Raw genomic sequence first — 25,496 nt, forward strand, 5'->3', positions numbered from 1 at the left:
TAGGTACTGAAGGGGGGGCACAAAATGCATGGGCACATGTTGATGTATTGTGTACGTGGATGAGGTATACAGGCTCCACTGTGTAGAGCACGGCTACTCACAGTATGGCACACGTGCTGCCAGTGGCCTGGCAAGACTGTCTTGTTTGGCCGTGGACCTTGCAGACATTGTACCTGTGTGCCATGTCTGCATATTTCAGAAGAGTGCCACCAAACACTGCCGCAACGGCGCAGACTCTGAGATACTCCGCCCCACGGGAGCTGTGCGAGTCCAGCAATAGACAGAGTGGAGATGCATGTGCACCAAGAGGTGAAACACAACAGAAATTAGTTAACAAGTAAATGCACCATGAAATGCCTGTGATGTACTGGGGTGTGGCTGTGTGTGTGCCCAGGAAGCTGTCCCATCCCAGGCTGCCAGGGAGGGAGGTGACAGAAGGTGACAGAGGGAGAGAGAGGCAAAGAGACACAGGGAGGGAGACAGAGGGATGAGGGCGACAGGGGGAGGGAGACCGAGTGCGACCGAGGGAGGGAGACCGAGGGAGGGAGAGACAGATCAAGGGAGGGTGAGACAGAGTGGGGGAGGGAAACAGAGAGAGGGAGGCAGAGAGAGAGAGAGAGAGAGAGAGAGAGAGAGAGAGAGAGAGAGAGATGTGTGTATGCCAGTTCTGGTGGCTCAGTGCCCGAGGGTGTGCGCACCTGTCATGTTACGGCGCTTGCCGTCCCCCTCCACGAAGACGCACACACAGAGACGACCCGGAATACTCACTTCCAGGCGGAAGTCGAGGTACCGGTCTAGTCATCCACAGGGGCACTAGGGTCAAGGAAGCGCTTCCGGGGGAAACGCTTATACGCCGCGTTTCCCGCCGGCTCGGCGCTTCGTATTCTTTGGAGTTCCGAGCTGCGAGGAGCGAGATTGACCGTCCTGAAGCCGAACGGAAAAGAACGCCGTCCCTCTCCACTGGAACCAGTTTCTACCTTCGTCCACGCTTCGGAACCAGTCCTGGCTTCTCAGGTTTTTCCTAACCCTTGCCCCCTAGCCTTCCCGGGCTGTTGAAGGGTTCTCCTGTGCTTGTGACTGTGTGGGAAGTGAGCCTGCCATTGATGATTTTGCCACAGTTGGTTTTGCCTAAACGCGCATAGCGCCATTTCTGATTTTCCATTGCTGATTTTGCCTTGATGATTTTGCCACAGTTGGTTTTGCCTAAACGCGCATAGCGCCATTTCTGATTTTCCATTGCTGATTTTGCCTTGATGATTTTGCCACAGTTGGTTTTGCCTAAACGCGCATTGCGCCATTTCAGATTTCCATTGCTGATTTTGCCTTGATGATTTTGCCACAGTTGGTTTTTCCTAAACGCGCATTGCGCCAATTCTGATCTCCATTGCTGATTTTGCCTTTGATGATTTTGCCAATTAGTATGTGCTGAATTACTATTGAGGAGTTCCATTGACTTTTTCGCTGTAGCGCCTTGCTGTTTGTTTTCTCTACTCGGAAGCAGGGGTTAAACTCTCATTGCCGCTTCCAGGGTTATTATTGGGAAACTAGATTGATTTCCACTGACCACGGTGTGAGAGCACCGACATTTGCTTTACTGCATAGCCTGTCCTTGGCCTTTCACCTGCGCTACGGCCGTGTAGCGACCGGCGTTCCCGCAGTACGGGTGAGTGCTTTGAGTCTGGGACAGGACATAGCTCTGTGTGTGCTTCCATTGTGGTTGTGGGTTCTTCACTGACCATAGTCTTCCTCTATCGCAGGTCATTCCGAGATACCCTGCACCCCTACCCACCGCTTTCATTCAGGCTCCTTTCCCTGCGTCCATCTCATCCCTGCTGGGTTCTACGGTCCACGAGGGTCAGGTGGGTGCGGGGACGGGCGCTCCTGTCGTCTCTGCGGAATCGCTGCACAAGCAGAGGTAAGTCTTGTGGAGCAACTTGACAGCACCAGGGGCCTGTGTCCAACCACATGGTCAGTTCCCTTATTCACTAGCCCTGCCCCCTTCCCCACTGACCCCGCACCCACCTGTGTGCCACAGGGACACAAACCACACAGCAAATTTGGGACCAGAGAGAAAGTATGTGAGTACCCATGGTGTAGAGTATCCCCCAGTACCTGGCTATCCATTTACCTTATAAAAGTCATCCAGACTGATATACCAGTCAGGTGTGTGGTCGCATGGTTGATGAAGATGATCATGTTGCAATACTTTTTCCCGGTGACCTATAAGGGTGAGCCAACGTTTCACAAGTACTCACACATGTACAATCAGTGTGTCAAGTCTGCGGTCTGTCGTGACCAAGGTTGTAACAAAGCACTTTGATTGTAGGAAGTGCAGAGTGGGGAAAATGTGCATGCATAGGCCCGAAATTGTGTCATTAAACCACCATACTGCACCATTGCTGTTGACTGCAGTGTTGTTGGATGCTGCTGTTGATGGTGTCTAGTAGCATCTCCTCTCTCACTCTGCCACAAATATTTCTCTGCCTCAACCCTGTCATATGGTTGTCATGTGGTTGCCCGATGAGTAAGTGGATGTGTATTCGGTCGCTACTTGTGTGTAGTAATTGACCTGTCAAATGCTAATCCATTACAAATGCTAAGAAGTGTGCAAAGGTGAGCCATGCCATGTGTATAAGCATGGGAAAGTGTGTGGACAGTCTGATCTTGTTGAAGAAACCACATAGTGAGAATGATTGTGAGAAGTTGTGTCATGTGAGTCTAATGCTCTGCTAGTGACAGATGACGCAGGCCAGTAAGTTCACGTGGTGTCACAAGTCAGTATTGATGGTGTGTGCCAACCTTCACTGTCCCCATTGGGCCCTGCGGGAGAGGTGGCTGTGGTCTGTTCCTCTGTATTACCTTGGGACATACAATTGCGTGGCTTATGTGGTGTCACAGGTCTGCCATCAGCATGAGATGCATGTCTGAATGTCAGCTGTGCCATGTGTGGCTGAAGTAATTTGAACATTCACATGGCGGTGACTGCAACGAGTGTGGATCAGTGCTATGGCTAGATGTTAGGAGAGCCAGACTGCCTGTGGGTGTCTGTGGTTATTGTGCAGGCATCATTCCCATTGTGGACACTTGTAGTGACACTTATGCAACCGTGCAGCAAACATCACCAAAAAGGATGGTTTGAGAATCAACACTGAGACAATGTACTCAGCATTGAGGCCGCTAAATAGCCAGAAGCAACACATGTCTAACCTAAATCAAAATATAGCAAAAAGAACAATTGCTAAATATGTCAACACTGCCAACATAGTATGCCTAATGAATCATGTACACATCTCCCTATTACATCTCATGGGTGATCAAGGATATGCTCTCTGCCCGTGGATGATGACACCAATACGAAACCCCACCACCCAGGCACAGAGGCAGTACAATGCTGCACATCGACGCACACGTGGGATCGTTGAGCGAACATTTGGCGTGCTCAAGTCACGTTTCCGGTGCCTGGATATTACAGGTGGCAAACTGCTGTACAGCCCAGAAATGGTCAAGAAAATAATAATAGCATGTTGTGTATTGCACAACATTTGTGTCCGCACAAATGCTCCCTGGATCGAAGTGCCTGCAGCACCGGCTGATGACCAAGATGATGAAGAAGATCAACGAGGTGGCCCACACCTCACAGCCACTGCTGCTGGAATTGCCCGAAGGGACAGGATAATAAACAATTATTTCACTTGAGCACATCACATTGTGACAGACAAAAAGCAATACATGTATATGGAAAATTACCTCAAGAACTGTTTGTGACAATAAACAAACTCAACACACATACCCTGTCTGCAAGTTACTTTCCTGCATCAGTATATCACTATGAAATGTTACCATTGTACAATAATTGCAAGTAAGAGTCCAAAATGACAATCCTGTGGTGTATGCTTCTGCATCACAGAGAGTTAACAGGGTGTCAATCGTGCACAACTTGACTTTACAAGGAGTTAAATATGGCACAGAATTCCTCAATGATTGTGTCAAATAGCATGCAAACCATGATCCACAGGGTGTACTTATCATTAAAAATGCAAATTTCATGTGTTTGTAAGTGCAAAATAATGAATTTCATGGCCAATTCGTTGTTAAAGTTTCAGGACAAATCTGAAAATTGTGCATGGAACGTTGATCAAATCTGAGAAGTGGGTGTTGAATGGTGCCAAGCATGAAAATATATCTCTGCATGCATCCAAGACATTGAATGAGCCACCAGCAGAGCTCACATGCACACCATCTCTGGACACCTTCAGGAAGACCGTCAAGACCGGTCTCTACTTTGAACAAATCAGCACATTGGCAGTATGACCCAACAGACAAGATGAACTATCTGACCATCTCCCTGCACCCTGGGGTGGACAAAGTCACTGAGAGACACATAAACACCCAGATGATTGGCTACATTGAAGAGAACTCCATCATGGACCACTCCCAGTCTTGTTTGGATATCAAGCACAGCACCAAGAAATTACACCATGCTGACAATGCTTAAATATGCATGCCACTTGACCTGTGTCACATTGTGGACAACACATCCTACTACATCTCTATGCAGCCACAAACACCCTCTCACACAACACACACCACATGCCAGACACCACCACAAGGGGATACAAGGAAAAGACCCATCTTGGAGTACAACATGGAGCGTCACTAACACACACGTTTTGCTAAATGCACATGTCCCCACTCACTGCCATTGCTAGACAGCACGGGGTAAGCATATCATACCACACAGACAACACACAGCACATCCTCCCCCTCAAGAATAACGCAGAAGACACAAAAGCCAGCTCCCAGGAATGAATGTCGGAACTAGCAGATTGGATGTCACACCTCGGAATAAAGATCAACTGTGAGAAGACTGACCTCCTCATCTCCGCTCCATCCACATCCGCATGGGACAACCTCTGGTGGATGACAGCCCGTGTGAGCCCGCCCTCACTGACAGAACATGCACGCAAGTTTGCCTTCATCCCAAGTACAACATCATCCTGCCCAGCAAGATCTACTCCATTGCATGCTCCAGCTGCCTACAGACCCAACCTAATCCATCACAACGTATAACCCCAGGAAGTCTAACAATTGGCCAAAACGCACTCATCCACAGCAGACTGGACTACTGCAACAAAGTCTACGCAGGGAGATACAAAATACCACTACACAAGTTATAACACAGCATGAAAGCGGCAGACACACCTGTCTTCAGAAACACACATCCCAAACACAAGAGGCAACACACACAGAACATCCAATGTAGCAACAACAAGGAGAAAGTAAGCCGCTAACTACTCACACACACATTCAAATCACTACACATCATCAGCCACAAAGACATCCATGACAGAGTCAACCTCAACATCCCCAAGAGGAACAGCTGCTCTGACAACCTTGACCTTGCACACTCGACCGGGATCGGCAAATCACAAGGCAGAGGGAGAGCTGCCCCTTACGCCGCAAGCAAAGCTATGGATGATATGAAAGTCAAATTCACACAATCTCACACCCAGCATGCTAACATGCGGAACAAAAAGACATGTCTATTTGGATGAGTTGGAGCTGCACTCCTACTCCCCCACAGCGCTTTGGGAGCCGCACGTGTGAGTAGGGCACATCATGTCCACCCATATTGTTGGATTTATATGCACACATACTCATCACCTACAGACCACCCCAGGGGAGTACCACCCTTACAATTCACATCCCTTTTTGTAATGAATGTCTGTGAAATCACACAAAGATGTGGGGATAAGTAATGTCACATGTCATTTTTGGTGTTGACTGTCTTGGAACATAAAAGCTAGTCTGTGTATACCCCTGAGGAAGAGTTGGCTATGGAACAACAATTCCCATTCTGTTGTGTGCAGTGGGATACACAGTACCTGGCCCTACAACTTGCTCGGACTCTTGCCTGTACAGGGATGCTCAAAAATCCCACACTATTGGATGAGACGGATAAGGCGCTGGACTCCTGCTCAAAACTGAGCCTCACATGTTTTTGAGGCCTAGCGGGAGGGTAAATGTAGAGTCGTCCACGCATTTCCAAAGTATGTCAATTTGGACACATGGTGTCCCACCACCGTGCACTCACACAATTGCAAGCCATCATAACTAAGTCTGTCAGGGAGGGCAAGTGGACTTGCCTCCCACATGTGCAGTTTACATGGCCAAAATTCAAAGGCTGCCTGGGATTTCACCTCATTGGTGGCTACTAACAAGCCACATGCCTCTGATACATAGTTGAATGGAATAGGCTGCTATGGGAGAAGCAACATAACTTCATGGCCCAGTCTGTGGTGGGAAAAAACTTCTGGCTCTAACTGTGGCTAGCCCATAAGCACTGGCCCTGGGGCTTGGACTCTTTGCCGGTTAGGGCGCCCACCCACAAGGTCTTGGACAGGGTGGCAGTATGGAAGGGGTGGGCCTCGTTCCCCTCACCAACGAACTACAGCGTGGACAAACTTGACTTGCCCCCAGGTCAGGAATCAGCGATATTCCATTGCTGGCAAAAACTGGGCTGCAAGAGCATAGGGTCTATCTTTGATCTAGAAGGGCTTGTGCCATGTCTGTGGCCCATACAGGATTATGATTTTCACACTGCTTTTGTGTATTCATAATGCCAAATAACACACTGGGTCATGGGACTCGACGTTGGTTACGTCACATGCAAAGTGGCCAGCGCGTAAGGAGGACAAACATTCACCATATCGGAGCTGTACAAAATGCTTATCACCACTCTGAGTGGTCAGTGCACAAAAGTGCAGGTTTTGATGGAAATGTAGCTGCGTAGGCCAACATAAGCCAAGGAAGAGGAACGTATCCTGTATTGCGCACACCACACTGTGCACAGTGTAGCGGGGACTGGAACCCCCTACAAGGTTTGCTCTCATTGTTGTCACACACCTGTGCAACTACATGTCTGGTATAACAGCCAGCCAGATTGCTGCTGTCAGGGCTGCAGGATGACTGGTACACTTTTGCACTTACTCAGGCATTGTCAAAAATTGTAGATATATTGTGGTGAGTCCTTCGATATCATAGATACAGCGTGCAACATAGCAATGCCCGGCGCACCGGAGTACACTCTCCTTGGCCTCTCACAGCCAAAGGCCTTCTCAATAACATCCCGCAGGGCTAGGCAAATAGTCACAGCTTTGCTGGCAGACAGGCCGGTTATCCTATCACAGTGGGGGGAAATGGCATTTCCAGGGCTCATGTTCTGGTTACAATGTCTACTAACCTATTAGCTCTTGAGCGCCTGTCTTGGGCTGCCGAGGGAAGGCTGAGAGAGTTTGTCCACTCTGTGTTTCCCCTTTGTGACTTCATTGTCAAGAGATATGAGGGAAGTCTCATGCCCAAAGTACTTGCTGGTCTGATGCATACCAACGATGGGGCAATCATCCTCTGGCGGTTACACAGTGGAGTGACGAGGGGGCCCCCTTACACACATATTGTGTATGCTTTCTCTCATCTAGGTAGGCTGAAACTATTGAGGAAGGTAGGGTTGTGGGAGGCTTATTGGGGGAGGGGTGTCTTTTGGCACTTTTTCATGATTGGTCCACTTCTCCATCCTACATGGTTCTTCATTGGTAAATGGAAAACGCTCCTAGTGGCTCTTTTTGCTCTTCCGGTATGCGTCCGGCCTCCGTGTGGCGGCTTAAAAACTGTGTAAATGCACACAATGCGTGCACGTCTGACATCTGGATGTAGCCAGCAAGCTGGTTTGCCAACATTAGCCTGCCTTACTATAAAAATAGGTAATACTCAAATGGAGTTGGCCGTCATTGTACAAACCTATCTTCACATTGTATTATTGTGCAGTGACCACATTATTGGCCTAAATGTCCATCATTGGCCAATGACTTCCAGAATGTGAGATCCACATTGCAAACACGATGATATATCCCACGCGCATTTTAAGGCCCATGGTTGAACACACTCCCCAATACGGTATCTGCATCAGGCCAGTATCAGCCTCTTAGCGTGAAGAAAACCATTGAAAGCTATGAAAGATGCCACATACACACTACAGTAAGCATATTGACATTAGCGGGTCCTTAGCGTGCAGATTCTGGTCACATGGATGCTGCATTATTCCATTAGCTGCCCCTTAGCGTGCAGATTGTGATCGCTTTTCATTACACTGTATGCATACACACTACAGTAAGCATATTGACATTAGCGGGTCCTTAGCGTGCAGATTTTGGTCGCATGGATGCTGCATCATTCCATTAGCTGCCCCTTAGCGTGCAGATTGTGATTGCTTTTCATTACACTGTATGCATACACACTACAGTAAGCATATTGACATTAGCGGGTCCTTAGCGTGCAGATTCTGGTCGCATGGATGCTGCATTATTCCATTAGCTGCCCCTTAGCGTGCAGATTGTGATCGCTTTTCATTACACTGTATGCATTCACACTACAGTAAGCATATTGACATTAGCGGGTCCTCAGCGTGCAGATTCTGGTCGCATGGATGCTGCATTATTCCATTAGCTGCCCCTTGGCGTGCAGATTTTGATCGCTTTTCATGAAACAGGCCGCATACCCATTACAGTATCAGTCAGAGTACAATGGCGGCCCCTTAGCGTGCATTTTCTTGTTGCTATGTGAAAATAATTGTCTCTGACACACAGGAAGTGATCTATGCCTGCTTCCTGTCTCCATGTGTGTGGCATTCACTTTCACTTTCTCTTTTGAGCACATTTTGTTGGATTTGGCTGAGTGAGGAGGTGTTGTTGCGATTGTGCTATTGGAGAGTTTGGATTGGAGTGGTGCTGTGGTGCTGTGTCCTGTCTAACGTGTTTTTTTAATTGTTTTACATTTAATTTACTTTATACTGTCTAGTGTCCTCAGTCTTGTTGGGTTTTGTGTGGGTTTTTTCTACTATTTTCCTCCTTGGGTTTTCTGTTTTGTCTTGTGGTGTTGAGAACTGGTGTGTGTGGAGATGCCGGGGGTGGGCAGGTCAGGGCGGATGTCTGAAGAGGCATTGGGTGGCTTCCTGTGGCTGGTGCGGTGCTACCTGCCTCTAATGCTGGAGAGGGGAGGGCGCATCCTCCAGGGGTATGGTGTTGCGGTGCGCAAGTTGCGGTGGGAGCGTGTGCGGGCGCAGATGCTCCACTGTGACCCGGACTGTGCGGCAGTGGAAGCACCGCTGGCAGGACATGCTGGCGCGGGAGGCGGACCTGCTGGATTACACCGGTGTCCTGCCTGGCATGCAGGGTGGTAAGTACCAATTCCCTTGTTGGCCACAACAAATGTTATGTACATATATGAGTGACGTGTGTGAGAAGAGGATAAGGGGGCATATGTCTCAAAAACCGTATTTGCGAATCGCAATTCGCGCTTTGTTGCGAATCGCAATTTGAGAATTGCAAAATGGGAGGTATGTAAAAATGTGCACATATGTACCAAATTCGGATTATTCCTTAATTGCAAATGTCAAATAGCGATTTTGCAATTAAGGAATACATTCACATACATAACTAAGGGCCAGGAGGCCCATAGGAATGAATGCGAAGTCAGTCTCAAATTGCGATTCCCAAATTGGTAATCACTAAATCTGAATTATTTCTAAGGTGCAAGGGTGTCATGATTACACCCTGAGGCACCCCTGAAATGAGGATGTGTGCGCATATGGCACACATACATGCCATAAGGGCATGAATGTGCGCCACATGTCACATTGAAAAAAGCAAAAAAGTGCTTTTCAATAAGAATTGCAACATACCACCAACTTGAAGGGGCTGGTAATTAGCAATTTCTTAAGGATAAGTCGCACAACTTGGGTGCCTGTTACCTAGCATTTAAGGAATCGCAATTTCCTTTTCCTTAAATGCTTAGACCAAATATATGAAACCCAAACATAGCAAGTTATCATTATTGCGATGCAAAAAAGGCTCATACATACAGTTTTGAGATTTTGTCTTCACAAAAGCTGTTTTCTAGCGAATGTCAGCGTTTGCGAATGACAAATCGCTTGATACATATGCCCCAAGATGTTTTAATGCTCGCCCGAGACCGTGATACTGTAACAACGTGGTTAATGCAATGTGAATTGCAATAAATACTTGCGCATGATGTCCTTGACCTTGGATTAGCGTTACACACTCTTCCCACTACAGTGTGTGCAACAGTACGGAAGGTGTTGGGATAGTCTAGAAATATACACATTAATGATGTGTGCCATGCAGTGTGCAAGGTGGAGTGACGATTGGCGTTGCAATGACTGCGTCGAGTAACTGTGCCACTGGAATACAACATAGGAATGGACATCCCCGGTGTCAAACATCCCAAAACACACATGCCTAATGTGAGCTAATACTCTGCAGGAAGGGTTGAAGGGGCATGGCGGTGTTTGCATGTTGAAGTATATCCAGGGGTGTGTCTGTTGAAGAGCAATGTTCAGAGTTAGTGCTTGGAGATGGGGACCAACGTTGCCTGTCAGAGGTGTAGCGTAAGTGTGCCACAGGCCATATCTGCAAGTTTGGTAAAAGAGCAGACTCACAATCAGGTCCCTCTGGGGCGGGGAACATGGCATGGGCCAGCTGGTTAGATCGTCGGGTCCTTTGATGTGCCATGGAAATAGTTGGATGTTAAGGTATGTTTGCCCAGTGTTGTGGATGGCTGTGTGATCCTGGGTGCACATTTTGAATGTGACTCTAGCTTTGATGTGAAGACAGTGGTGTGTGCGCAGGTGGTGGGAGGTGTGACAGGGTCCTGGCAGTGTGATGATCAGTCCTGTGGTTGCATTTAAGATGTCCTGCAGCTTGTGGTTGTGGTTCATGTTACATATGTCATGGACTGTGTTGCCGTAGTAGGGTGAGCTATTGCACAGGGCATGAGTGAGTGTCTATGTGTGTCTGAGTAGGAGTCATTTGAGTGTCTGACATAGGAGGCAGAGTGTGTGGAAGCACGATGATGAGACCGGATAGATCTTGCAATTATCTTGGACATCGGAGTCCATGATGGATTACATGTTGCGTGCTTGGGCCGTCTTGGGGTGTGGGTCCCCCATGTAGTGTGAGGAGCCTGTGTAATTACATGCGTGTATGTTTTTGTGCATGATGGGTACTTCTATTTTGTTGTTGCTCACTTGTATGCAGCTCTTTGACATTCATCTAGCAAGCTCTGTCATTGATTCGCAATACTTTTGTTTGCTGTAGTTGTGTTGGCTGGATGTGTCGAGGAGGAGTTGCCAGTCGTATGCCTATGATACAATGTTGAGTCCATAGGTAATCACGATTGTGGGTTGCCCAGACATGTAGATGTGAAAGATTGTAGGGCTGAATGAGGATCTCTGGGGGACTGCAGGGCTGGTCTGACCCACACGTATGTACGTTGAGGACAGAGCAGATCCAGTTGAGGGCCTTGTCTTGGATCCCTTTCTTGGGGAGTCTGAATATTGGTGGCCTTTGTGAGACAGTGCTGAAAGCCGCTGCAATTGGTCAAGGAGGATGATTACAATGGTATTTTTTGCGCTCCGTGTGGATGAGGTGCCTTGATATTGGGTGATACAACTCAGTAGTGCATCTCGTCCAACAGTGATGTTTTGGCTGTGCAGCATCTGCTTCCACAGGTTTGTGTGTGGATGCCATTCAAAGTAGGCCCAGTCATGTCGCCAACATGAAGTCAACACCACAGGGATGTTGCATTGTTTGTCACTGTAACAATTCACATTGTGAATATGCCACGTTTGCTGGGGTTTACTAACAACACCTATTTGCGTTTGTCCTCTCACAGATGGCCGCCAACCGATCACCCAGGGGGACATTGACCGTTTCCGGGACCCACACGCCACTGGTGAGTAGTGACAAGAACCATTGGTATGTTGCGTGGTCATGAGTGTCTGTGCCAAATGCAGCACGTTGTTGATTATCACTATGGGTGTGTATCGCATGTCAATTGCCTATGATGTGCTGAGGTATTCAGCATTTCCGTACTGTGTCTAATATGGTAGTATAAAGGAGTACAATGCATATCATTCAGACTTGTGAGTTTGTCCATCAACAGTCATTGATACACGTGTCAATGTATGTGTCTATTTGCGAGCTAATAATGCTGCCAACTAGGCATTTACACTGCAGTTGTGATGGCAATAGGCCACTAGCATTTACTCCCATGTTCATTTGCGCAGCCTAAGCAAGATGGCACACATACATGTGGTTGACATCGTCCAAGGGGCGTGCAGTGGGTGTAGCATTGTGCACAATGAGGCAGTGCTATTATGTCCGAACAAGGTCATACATCTTGGCACAGTGATGCCTAAGGTATGCTGCATAGCACAGAAGCAGAAGTGGCAGGGTGTAGCTCTGATCCAATATTGTCAATGGTGTGCTACACACACACATTCCATTGATGTGTGCGGCAATTGAGAATTTATATTTGTGCACTACACAATGGTGTTGACAGGCTATGTCCATGTGGACATACCAGGCTGTAATCAGGATCATGTGTAGAAACTCATCTGACAAAATTTGAGACATCACTTAACACACATTTCATTGCCATGCATTAGCTATGCATCATTTGATGTCACATAGATGAGCGAATCAGGACTGCCGCAACAAGATCTGTGTGTACATATGATATTAGCCATAACAATTACACAATCCTCATGACCCCAGGGTGCCATTACAAAGTGTAATCCATTTTAACAGTTAGCGTAGTTGAAGCATGCATGCTCATCTCTACTATGGATTGCGATTGGGGGTTACAACACATGCATGACTGGCAGTTGTGGGTCAATGGTGTATCCCCCTCGCAGTGGATGACTATCACCAATTGCATAGTAATGGTGGAGTGAGTAAGTGCCTAAGTCTGCATTCATACCCTAAACATGTTTCCATGTGTGCGGCATGATGCAGCATGATTACAAGTGTGATTAGGGCAGTCCCAGGCCTGTTATTGTGCACGTAGTGTGAGACTCCAATAGGTAGGTATTTACACCTGCACACATACCCCCTTGCCTGTTTTGGCACTGACTTCATGTACTGCACACAGTTCCTGGGGGACACACATGTCTGCACATGTGCATTGTAATTCTGATGCAGCTGTCTGTCACAGGGTGGGAGAGGTTTGACCTGTGCACGTTGGGGTTATGCCTCCCGAATGAAGTCAATTGTACAGGTCACACACAGCCCGGTTGTCCAAAGGTGCCATGTTTGTAGTGTATCCTTAGCTTTCAGTTGTGTCAGTGCATGTCCCATGCCGTGCACTGTCATGTCAGTCTCAACAGCATGTAGTTATTTAATCATGCATAGACATTGTGTTTAACAGGTCAGTCCTTGACTTAACATGTTGTTTTCCACTTGTGATACAGATCTCATGTCGTACGGTTACATAGTGTAATGGAAAGAAAACTGACATAGATTTTTATTCTCTCTCAGACAACATGACACCTGAGGAACAGCACCGGTTCCAGGTGGCCAAGGACCGGTACCTCCATGTGCGTAAGGTACACAAGGGCTCCCGCTTGATGGCACGGAGGTACCGGGCCGAGAGGAGGGCAGGGACCTGGCCGACACTGCCAGAATGTGTCACCACTGGCAGCGGCTCAACACCGTCCACCTCAGGTGTCGTCGTGGGATCTCGGGATGTTGGTCCCCCTGCTGCCACACCCGCACCAGTGCCAGGCCAGCATGCACCACCAACTGCGCCAGCCCCGGCACCAGCACCGGCACCAGCACCGGCACCAGCACCGGCCCCCATGGACCCTGGACTGTCACTCATAATGCAGACTCTCAATCACCACACTAAGCTCCTCGAGGACCTCCGCCATGAGTACTTGTACCTTAACCGGCAGATCCACGAGATCAGGGCCCACCTGGGACGGCCCTGAACACTACCTCAGTTCTCACCTCCCCCCCTCTTCTCCCTTCCCACACTGTCCCCCTTTTATAATTATGTTGTGTTATGTCCTAGTTGTATGTGTTGTTTAGCATAGGTTTAGTGTAGGCTTAGTTAGGGTTAGTTTTAAACTGTTTTTACTATTTGTATTTAATAGGATTTGGGGATAGGTTTCATTTATCTTTGTGTGGGGGGTTGATGTATTTATTCTTGTTCTGTATTTGTAAATAGTTATTTAAGATAGGTTTATGTAGCATTCTTATTTGTACTTAGGTTAGGGCTAGAGTTAGGGACATAGATTAGTGTAGGTTTTCATTTCATATATATGTGTTTGTTAAATAAATCTGGTAAACCATAGATTTCTGCTAGCACTTATATCATGGCTGATGCGGGGAGTGGGTCTTGCACCATCGTGTGCAAATTATACCATCTTTGGAGAAATCAGTGTATGTGTAACTATGGTCGTGACCTGTCACTCAGCAGGATGGATAGAGCCCAGATAACTTAGATGTGAACACAATGACCTTGCATGTCTGATAGATTAGCAAGTATGGTTTACGGCCTACTCTGGTGACAGTTCATGGTGACCTCAAACATCTCACATGTTCCTGGCCATGGCCAATCGATCTCCATTCCATGCATGCTGTTTGCAATTTGTGGTTCCATTGTTAATGTCACATGGCACAACAGTGTCAGTGAGTCACATGAGTGATATGAGTCTGAGTAATGAGTTTGGACTAGAGGTCACTCACAGGTGTCTTGGAGTATTAGCACTGTCTGGAATACAGACTTAACTTAGAGTTTCTTGCTTTTGGACACACTTACTCATTACAGTAATGGCTTGGGACCTGATGATGTTGGTTTGCAGATACACAGTTGTGCTGCACTCAAGTGGTGACATGCTGCATTGCTCCCTGTACCAACAGTGCCATAGCCACTCATCCCAGCTGTTACTATCGCATTGTCTCATAGTGATGACACCCTTGTAATCTTTCCACTGATCCAGACTAAATGCAGACTGCAGTTCACATGACATCTGTGGCACATTGGCCAATATGTGTGCACTTCATGGCAGTGTTCAGAAGTAGCTATTGCATAGGTTTTGCACAGGTAGGAGCTAGCTGACGCAATGCACTTTGGAATCAGTAAGTATTGTGGACTCAACTTCAGTGTGGCATAGTTTGTAGTACCATATATGTAAGTTAGACCTGTGCCCTTGGGTCTCCTCAGCAATATCAATCTGTTGTGAACACCTAGAGATGTGACATGCAATGTGCTACATCACAACAATCTTTGGCAAACACGTCCCGTGTTTGGCTATATGCCAGGAGAGTATGCTTTGCTATCATTCTTTGTGACACTACTTCTGTCCTGCAACAGACTTGTACATGTTGTCACAGATGCATATTGTTAGAAAGTGCCTAGGTATATGCTGTTTCTAAATAGGTACGGTGTGCACAGAGTCCACAGTCACCAGAGTCTGTGCAGAGTTTAAAGTTAGATATGACCTTACTCTATGAAGTGTTACCTTGGTCAAGCAGTAAGGCAGGATCAGAGGACAGTACAAATCCTTAGTTGTACACACTCAGTCAGCAGGTGGTCTCACACACTCAATAACTGAACTCAAGGCCACTGTTTTTGATGTTAAAATATATGTTTGTTTTATTTTATAACCAACAATAGGTATCAACAGATATTTACTCAGAGTGCGGGGCTTTAGTTACATACTTTGGCAATGTGCCATTGACTTTGGTAGGTAATAGTTACAAGTTGTTGCAATAGGCAACACAATTTCAGACACAATAATACATTGAGCTCAATGTGAGTTTGAAGCGATTTGTTAATGATTACTTCCAGGATTACTTTTGTAAGTCATGGCCTGGATCCTATATTCAGTCCTGTGCAAGGTCTTGGAAACATGTGAGTATATCCATTGTAGTTGCTGTTGTGATTTTCCGGAAATAATTAGCAAGTACTAAACTTGACCCTAATAAGAAATTTGACAGAGTCACTGCCAAGGATTTCCTATGGAAGTAAATAATGTGATTGGTAAGGACGGTTGTGAGTGGTTTTCAGGGTCAGTGCTGGGCAACAAGATCCAGCATTGGGATCTCTCCTAATAGCAGTTGATTTTTTCAATTTCTGTTAGTTGGTTCTTTTCAAGCAAAACTTTTAGGATCTCAACACTTACAAGGACTTTCTTATTAAACCAATCAATGTTACCCTATGGAATAAATTTTGTTTATCGGCTTTTTGGTAAGTACTAGACTGGCAGAGTTAGGGTTCTGTGCACAGACTCAAGGTTCCCCCAGGCTCAGGTTTGTACAGTTGGTACACCCTCTGTGGGACTGTGTCAGACGGGGGCAGAGTGAGTGTTGCACGATGTTATCCCATGGGAGGCAGGAGGTCCTTGGTTGCTGGCTGCTGACTAGCAGGCCACACGGCTGTGGGAGCTGGGGTCCTGGTCACTTGCTCAGGGCAAATGTGGGAAGTAGGTAGGAGTAGAAGTTACACTGCCAGGGCCACTCGGGCAGGTGGGTGGAGGGTGCCTTTGACCCTTTGTGCGCTCAATGTATTGCAATGGGAAAGCTTCTGGGCAAACCAAGGCTGCAAGCTCGGGTTTGCAGTTTGTTCATGTGCCCCCACCACTTTGTGAGTAAAATTGGGTATTTTGAGTGTGGGTATGTCCCCCAGAGTCGGGCATAGGGGGCCGCACTGCGCCGGGTGCTGGGGTGACTTTTGGTCTGGATAAATCTTACCCTCTGTTGATTGTGGCCCGGGGGGTCCCTGGTTCGGAGGCTGCAGGCGTCGTAATGAGCGTCGAGGTGAGACCTTGGTGGCCACATTTGGGGTCACAGTTGCCGGGGGGACGTCATCATGGTCTTTGTCCACTCCAACACAGGCCAGGCTTGTCCAGTGCAGGGTGTGCATGCTTTGCGGTTCCATGATGATGCCAGGGGTTGGAAACTTGCTTTGGGCAGAGCTACTGCTCATGGGCCTCCCATATGATCAGAGTCACAACGTAGCCAGATCCACAGGGGTTTGTGATGTTGCTGGCCACAAGTGGGTCTGGGCTGTGGCAGGAACAGTTTCAAGGGCCGACAGGCCGGTAGGGCTTGGGCCAAAGCAGTTGGTGTCTTTGTCTTCTTAGCAGCTGCACGGTAGTTTCTTTCTTCTTGCTCTTCCTTTCTTTTTCTAAATCAGGCAAAGTAAGCTTCAGGGTGCCTTTAAATACTATGTTTATTTGTGTTACAGGTAGGTACAGGGCAGGGACCAATGTGTCCCTGCCCTGGGGTGGATACACACATTATCCTGCCACTCACCTGTGGGAGTGGGCCAGTAGCCTAGTCCTGATTGTGTGGGGCTTCACATCTTCAAGATGGAGAGCGCACGGAGATGGCCTTCACCTCGCCTGCCCCAGCTGAGGGTTGGTGTGGGCAGGCTGGAACATACCCTGTACTTATTTTGTGTTTCCAGCCAGTCTTCCCGCAAGAGTGGGTGTCAGAACGGGGTGTTGGGAACAGTTTTCTGGCCCGTGGCCTGTAGAAGCTCTCTGAGTCTGCATGCCTTTGAAGGTTCACCCTGGCCATCCTGGGGGAGGAGACCTAGCACCCCGATCAGCATGTGCATTATTGCAGGCCCAGGGGAGTGGGGCTGTGAACCCTGGGGTCCAGCAACATGTCAGATGTGTGGCAACCTAGGCAGCCTCCCAACCAGACGTGGATTGTACGTTAGTTGTCCATGGTTAGACAATTGTGAATGTTAGTGGTTAGGGAAGGAACATAGGCCCTGGGCACCTGATTGGCAGGAGTCCAGGGCACACTCACTCAAAGTCCATTCAGCAGTTCCTCAACAAGTGGGTGAATCCCATGCATGAAAGATACTAATTTCTCACACACATGTCTGGAGGGGCAGATTAAGACCACTATTACGAGTGCCACTTTCAAAAGAAACCTGGAAGAGACAAACAAAACCAACAAAGAGCACAAAGACTCGATCTTAATGACCAAAATCGACAAATTTAAGAAGGACCTAGCGCGCTTCTCCTTCGAGAAGGTATACCCCTACACCAGTGAACAGTATGTTCCACCTGAGTACAATAAGAAAGGTAGACGGTACGGGTCAAACTACTCTTCGTCTGGGTCAGACACCTTTTCCACTGACTCAGATTCTGAGAACAACGCACAACCACCAAGGAGAGGTAGAGGACAATATCGGCCTAATCTCAGACAAAACATGCCACACCCTTACCAACAAGGAACACCGTGGTGGCCGCCTGCTCCATGGGGCTACCAACCCCCGTTTTCCCAACCTCCACCTCCTTTTCCAACTCAGGCTCCATTCTTTGGCCAACCGCCTTTTTTAGGATCAGGCCGCGGACGAAATCGAGGAAGAAGGAGAGGGTCCTCCCAGGTACATTGGCAAACGGAGGAACCACAACAACCGAACACCCGGAGCAAGAAGGGACAACCCCAACCAGGGACAAGCACGAACACAACGAATTAGTGGTTAATCTCAGCACTAAAGTTCTGACATCCGATGAACAGCGAGTCCTCAATAAAGGTTTGGGGTTCGTACCCACTAATGAGGGAGACCCATTCCAGCTTCGCTGTGAATTGGCCCGATTCTTCAGGAAGATACGTCTGCATTTCTTTTTTAAGGACAAAGAACTTACGTCTTCTGCAGATGATTCCCCTGACAGGAATACAGGCCTCAAAACTGCTTCGACTTTTAACCCTCCAGCCCATCTTGTTCCAGATCGGGTAAAAGTATTCGAACAAGCAGTGATCCAAGACATCACCACCTATAATGCCAGAGGAAACAAGGCTTATCATAATCTTTCAAAGAGGGATAAACAAGCACTGATGGCACTTGCAAAGGATGATTCCATCACGATAAAACCAGCTGACAAAGGCGGAGCAATTGTCATTCTAGACACAGAGACATACCGGACTGAATGTCTGAGACAACTCGGAAATCTCACAGCGTACAAACCGCTCACTGAGGATCCGACTTCCAGATTGACGAGAGAGATCAAAACCCTCGTTGAAGATGCACTTGCTGCCGGCTGGATCACAGAACAAGAATCCAATTTCCTTACTACCAGATACCCGGTCATGCCATACTTTTATGTCTTACCAAAGATCCATAAAGAACAAAGACCACCTCCTGGGCGACCGATAATATCAGGTATAGGCTCTCTGTTAGAACCTCTTTCCACTTTTGTGGATGTTTTTTTGCAGCCGCTTGTCAAGGAGATGCCGAGCTATCTGCAAGACACGAAGGACGTCCTTCGCCTGCTCCCCGACATCATTTTTGACACAGAATCAGACATATTGGTGAGCTTTGATGTGGAATCCTTATATACCTCCATTCCACAGATAGAGACCCTTTCAGCCATAGAGAGTCTTCTGGAGATGAGAACCCCTGACACCATCACACCAATTCACTTCATCATGGAATGCGCCAGATTGGCTATGATGGAAAATTTTTTCAGGTTCGAGGAGACGATTTATCTGCAGGTCTCAGGAACATCCATGGGCAGCATTTTCGCGCCGAGCTTAGCCAATCTATACGTCCATCTTTTTGAACAGCACAATGTACTAAGTGAGTCAAATCCATTCAGAGAGCAGATAAAGATATGGAGAAGGTACATTGATGACATTCTGGTAGTGTGGCATGGATCTGTCACTACTCTTCTGGATTTCCATGTATGGCTAAATGAACAAAACGATTTCTTACGCTTCACAGTAACTTATGACAAAACCCGACTGCCTTTCCTAGACATCGTGATCAGCCCGGACCAAGGCAGACTGGGGAGTGAGCTATATAGAAAACCTTCCTCAAAGAACTCTCTTTTGAGCTTTCAAAGTCACCATCCAAGATCACTCCGGGAAAACCTACCCATAGGACAGTTCCTGCGTGTTCGCAGGAATTGTTCTGATCTAACTACTTTCAATCGCCATGCAAAAGAGCTATCTAGTCAGCTTCAAGATAGACAATACCCCAAGAACCTGGTCAGACGCGCTTGGAAAAGAGCCACCAACAACCATCGAGGGGCACTTTTAGAGCCTCCAGTACCAAAACCACCACTGTCGAGAATGACCTGCGTCAACACATTCAGCACATGGTCTAACCATGTACAAAAAACGATCAGGAGACACTGGCGGATTCTAAATGTAGGGAATGAGGCGCTACCACCACCCCTCTTCTCTTTTAAAAGAGGTACTAACCTTAGAGACAACTTAGTTCACACGAGACCACGGGAAAAATCTACCAATATCACTAACACCCTGTGGAACCTGCCACCGGTACAGGGGCATTTCCCATGTGGCCAGTGCTCTGTCTGTCCTCAAACTCAGGCAACTAAAACCATTGATATTGGTACCAACTCACCTTGGATTTTAAGAAAACACACAAATTGTAACACTGACAAGGTGATCTATCTCATAACCTGCCCTTGTTCACTGCGATATGTGGGTATGACCACACGAAAGATCAAAACTCGCATTAATGAACATAAGAGTACTATCAGACGGAACAAACAAGCCACCAAACTTACCAACCACTTTCTGTCTTTGGCTCATAAACCGGAGGACTTGAGATGGGTGGTTTTAGAGCAACCTTTCATCCCCACTCATGTTACAGACATCAGCAGATTCTTGTTCTTGAAGGAACAAAAATGGGTGTTCAAACTCAAAAGCGATCTGTTTGGCTTGAACGACGATATCCCATGGTCATCTCTATAAACTATAACTCAGAGAGAGACTCAGATATTATGCAGCCTTTAGATTTTCATTTTTTGTGCACATTAGAACATCGCTCTTAACATTTGTACTTTCTAGTACGGGGACTTAATAAATGGCCACCACTCTGGGCTCTATGTATACTATATGTGGCACCACTCTCCACTGAGTCTATGGTTCTACTACCCTACTTTGATTAACACCTGATCCTAGATGAGCACAATCACTAATGGCTTTATTGGACTACACAATCGCACATCCCAAACGCAGTTTGTGCCATTCCATATTCAAATTTAGGTTATGTGACCGCATGTATAAACCTATAAGGTGTAATTCCAACAGCACATAATTTTCCTATATGTAGAGCAGCCTTTTACACGCTTCGCGCTTTATAGCACACCTTGATTTCATCATTTCGGCAGACATTCTATTACGTCGCCGTTATCAACTCTGTATAAATTCCAAAAGTTAAACTCTTAAAACATGTAGTTATTGGTTTGCAGAGTATCCTTTTACACGCCTCGCGCTTCAAAGTTTAGCTTGAATGCACCACTCCGGCAGACATTCCAACATGTCGCCGCTATTTGGATAAGTACTACGCCAAACAACTACATTTCCCAAGTTCCCTACGGACGAGAAATCACACGTCCTTTCTGTCCCTTTGAGCCTTCCGTATTCAATTACGTAACCAGACGCCCATTGGCCTATATCAGGCAACTCCCTCGTCCGGTCCGTCACCTCCCCTTCCAGCTCAGCTTCCAGCGTGGGGTACCGACGGAGAGGTGAGTCCTGACATTTTGATATTTCACTTCTTTCCTGATGTTCCGTTTTCCAGTGCGGTATACCTTACACAGGATTTACAGATGGGACATGGGTCTCTAAACATACGATGACACACTGTTATGTTTTTGGTGTCTCAGCCGTAGTTTTTACTGCTCGTGTCATTGAGTCTTGTGCCTATTCATTGGCCGTCTTTTCATCTTACGCAGCGTCACAGCGCGCTTATAAATATATAAGCATTTTATGACATCTGCTCCTTAACGTGTGCCAGCGCTATAGCGCACTTTTAAAGATATAAGCGTTCAGTGCCTTCAGCGTTCGCTTTCCACTTACTAGCCTGTTTGATTCTGCCTTATTTCGTAATTGCATTCACAAACGACACATTGTGGAAGTTTTTCTCTCCCCCCGTTGCCCCTCATTAAAACACGATGGAATTAACTACCATGGGGCCAATTTTTGTAATTTTTGTATGCATTGATGCTCTCTCCCTTATAGAGCGGTGCCTCCTGTCCTGAGCGGATGCCAGGCGAGGCGAGGTACATACCCGATTACTGACGGGTGAGTACTTAACCAACAAAAAATGTTGTCTAAAACTTTTGTCGCAATTTACTTGATGTTTCTACCATTTTGTGTTTACAATACTCACACTTGTATTGTGCTCATGACTGTTAGTACACAGTATCTAGCGTTTTCTGTGTTGGATATTGATAATTTTTAGAAATGATTGACTTTTCTTTTCCATTATAACTAGGTTTCTGGTTTCCCCTCCCAAAAACTCCAGGGAAACAGACTAACATAAAAGGTCGTATTGGGATTTCATCCCAACTACTAATTTACATAAGTTTCCTTTGTTCACGTTTTTGCAGTAGCGCTAAAGGTCCTGATGAGAGCTTGGACTTCATAGTCCGATAGCCGAAACATGTAGACCACCACTCTGACAGTCATTTGTTATACTGTCCACGCACTGTTTTTAAAGTGGCATCAAGATAGCACCAGAATAAAAATTGTTTGTGTCTTGGTAGCCATTTTTAATAGCACTTTTTCCTTTTATATTCTTGGCACTGCAAACCATCACCCTACTTTTGGTCACCCACGACTGGGACTACCATACAACCGCCATTATTACCCAAGTGGTTGGTTTTTATGGTTTAGTTCAGAGCTCCCAAATGATGAATAGCCACCTTTGTGGGTGATGGGAACTCAACCTCTTTGGGTACACCCCAGATGGTTTTCACTTTTCTGAATATATCAGGTATCCACACAGAATATATTTTTAGACCCACAGTATTTTTTGGTATAATACATGTAGTGTGACCAGAATATGGATATTGCTAGTTGTGCCATCAGTTCAATGTTGTCAGTGCAATTTTGGCTGTGTAATCTTGTTGGGCACCCTGTGGGCCTTCTTCACTCTCTGACTCCGGTTGTCTCATCTTTGCCGTCATTGCAAGTGTTATTTCTTTTGAAACACTGTGCCCCCTTCTGATGGGTTTAGTTGTATTGCTCTTTTACATTTCTTAGCCTGTATTTGGACACGTGTTTTTCAAACCACCTCCGCTCTCCCTTCCCGCCACAGTTTCCCCTGCTGAGCCGCACAGCAACACGCACTTTTGTAACACCCACATGCCAGGCTGATCCTCCAAACTCCCCTTCCACTTGCATACCTCAACACCGGGTCCGTGCAAAGTGCAGGAACATCCTGGGTCCGATAATGCAACTACACAAGTTGCCACTACGATGCTAGCACACGCAACGCCCTCAACATAGGACGATCACACACCAGCTTCATGGACAGAACAGTACGCACATAAGGACACATCTCCAGCCGGTACTGCATTGTCACCATCATTGAATCTGGAAATCCACCCACTCTGTTGTAAGCAAACTACCTCAGATGCATTGTCCCCAACACCTGCCACAGATGCCAACACACAAGTGAACTCTGGGACCTACTCAACTCTACCTCCCCAGACATGGTCTCCATGACAGTGATCTAATTGTACCCCACCTCAGAACACTCCCTCGCCATAGCCATCCTGTGCAGCTACAAGATCAACCACAGGGACCGCACCAACAGAGTAGGACTATGAATTGACATCGTCAACAGGAAAGCTCGCAGAGTCTGAAACAACCACAGCAACATCCTCATCAACGCAAGACACATGCACATCCAGATCCACAACAATTCAAAAACCACCCTCAGAGAAACCCGCGTCGACATAGCCTCCAGACCCTGAACACAGTTCTGCATCTCTATCCTCCACTTTGTCGGTACACACACCCTCACATCCACAGACTACATCCTTCACGTCGGGCTGAACTTCCACCTCGTGTCCATTGACAGCACTGTATCCACCACCCTGACCGACACCCTGGCCACCCTTAGGGTCATACAAGTTGTCACAACACCCACCCACCACAACAGCCACACGCTTGACCACATATTATCTGTAAGCTCCCACGTCTACTCCAACCACCCAGCCAACCTCCACTGGAACAACCATCAATGCAGCAAATTTGCTTTCCATGAAGACACCACGTGCCACCACACCCTACAGATCCACTGGCACTGCTGGAGCACAGTCACAGAAGCACAGCTAACCATCAACCTTGCCTGGAGCACAACCACCCACACTCACTCCAGCACCCCGAATGTCAGACAAGGGATAGGCAACAGCGCAAACACACTCACCAAGATTAAGACACACTCCAACAGACACACCAGCAAGTGACCCAGCTGGTTCAATGCAGAACACCAGGCATCAATGCCGCCCTGCCATGAGATAGTGAAGAAAGACACCATCAACTCCACAGATACGCAATTGGCCTTCCTTCAAAGACCGCATTGCCAACAACGCACACACCAGCCAAGTGCTCTTCAACCTAGTGAAAGAACTCTCCTAAACCAGCTCCAACAACAACACGATCCCACCTTTGCAAGACCTGTGCAACTCCTTAGTTACTTTTGCCCATCGCAAGGGTGCAGCCATCAACGACAGCTACAACTCCACGACTGCCACGACTAGCACTGAGGCCTCCGTCACCACGGATCCCATACACAGCAACCCCCTGCTCTCCTGGACCAACGTAAACAACACAAACACAATGCACATCTGGTACTACATCCACTACGGATCTACCTCAGGCACATGCCCACACCACATCTGCTCCAAAGCCAGCCCCACCATTGCACCCCATATCCAGATGAGCATCAACATCTCCCTCGTAAATTCAACATTGACGTGGAGCTGGAAGCACGCCAATATCAACCCCATACTCAACACACAAATGACTGAACCCAAGGACCGCCTTTTGCTTCCGTCCCATCTCCCTGCTGCCATTCGTGTGAGGTCCATCAACAGATAACTGACCCACTAACTCTATGGGAACAGCATCCAGGATCCGTCCCATTTGCGCATCAGCGGCAACTCCTGCAGCAAACTGGACACATCTCCCCCGCCAATTACATAATGCCACAGATGGACAACAGTGAAAGAGCAGCACTCATTGACCAGTATCTGTGATTTGACTTCAACACTGTCTTGCACTACACACTATGCACACGCATACACGACAACGAGATCCGAGACAAGGCTTGTGACTGGACAAACTCCTTCCTCTACGGCAAAACCCAGTCCGCCCTCCTCCACCCTTCCTGCTCAGAGTCCACAGTAATCTTCTGCGGATTACCCCAGGGCTCATCCCTCACACAACATTGTTCTAAATGTACATGTCACCACTTGCACATGTTACCCAACTTCCCAACCGCAACATCATCTCCTACGAGAACAACAGACAGCTGATCTTCTCCCTCACCATGGCCACCCTCACTTACACAACCATACACCATGTAGGACTAAAAGACTTTGCTGAGTGGAAGAAGAACTGCCAACAGGAGATAAACATCAGACAAGACAGAAATGCTCATCTTCAAATCCACCTCCACGCATTTTGCACCTCCTGGTGTGCGTTAGCCCTGGGAACAGATCCAGCAACAACCACCCACGCCTGCACATCAAGTCTACTCTCTCCATGCCAAAGCAGGAAAACACCATCTCGTCCTCCTGCTTCATCACCCTCCAGATGCTTGTCAAGTTCAACAGGTGGATTACCACC

General features: G+C 47.3%; 1 protein-coding gene across 3 annotated transcripts in view; it reads right to left on the minus strand.

Annotated features, from left to right (window-relative positions):
- Positions 1–25,496, minus strand: part of LOC146788638 (putative cation-transporting ATPase 13A4) — a 619,876-nt gene that overhangs the window by 23,851 nt on the left and 570,529 nt on the right. The gene's annotated exons all lie outside the window — the stretch shown is intronic.

The sequence above is a fragment of the Triturus cristatus genome, chromosome 11 (assembly GCF_964204655.1).
Source record: "Triturus cristatus chromosome 11, aTriCri1.1, whole genome shotgun sequence".
Classification (NCBI taxonomy): Eukaryota; Metazoa; Chordata; class Amphibia; order Caudata; family Salamandridae; genus Triturus; species Triturus cristatus.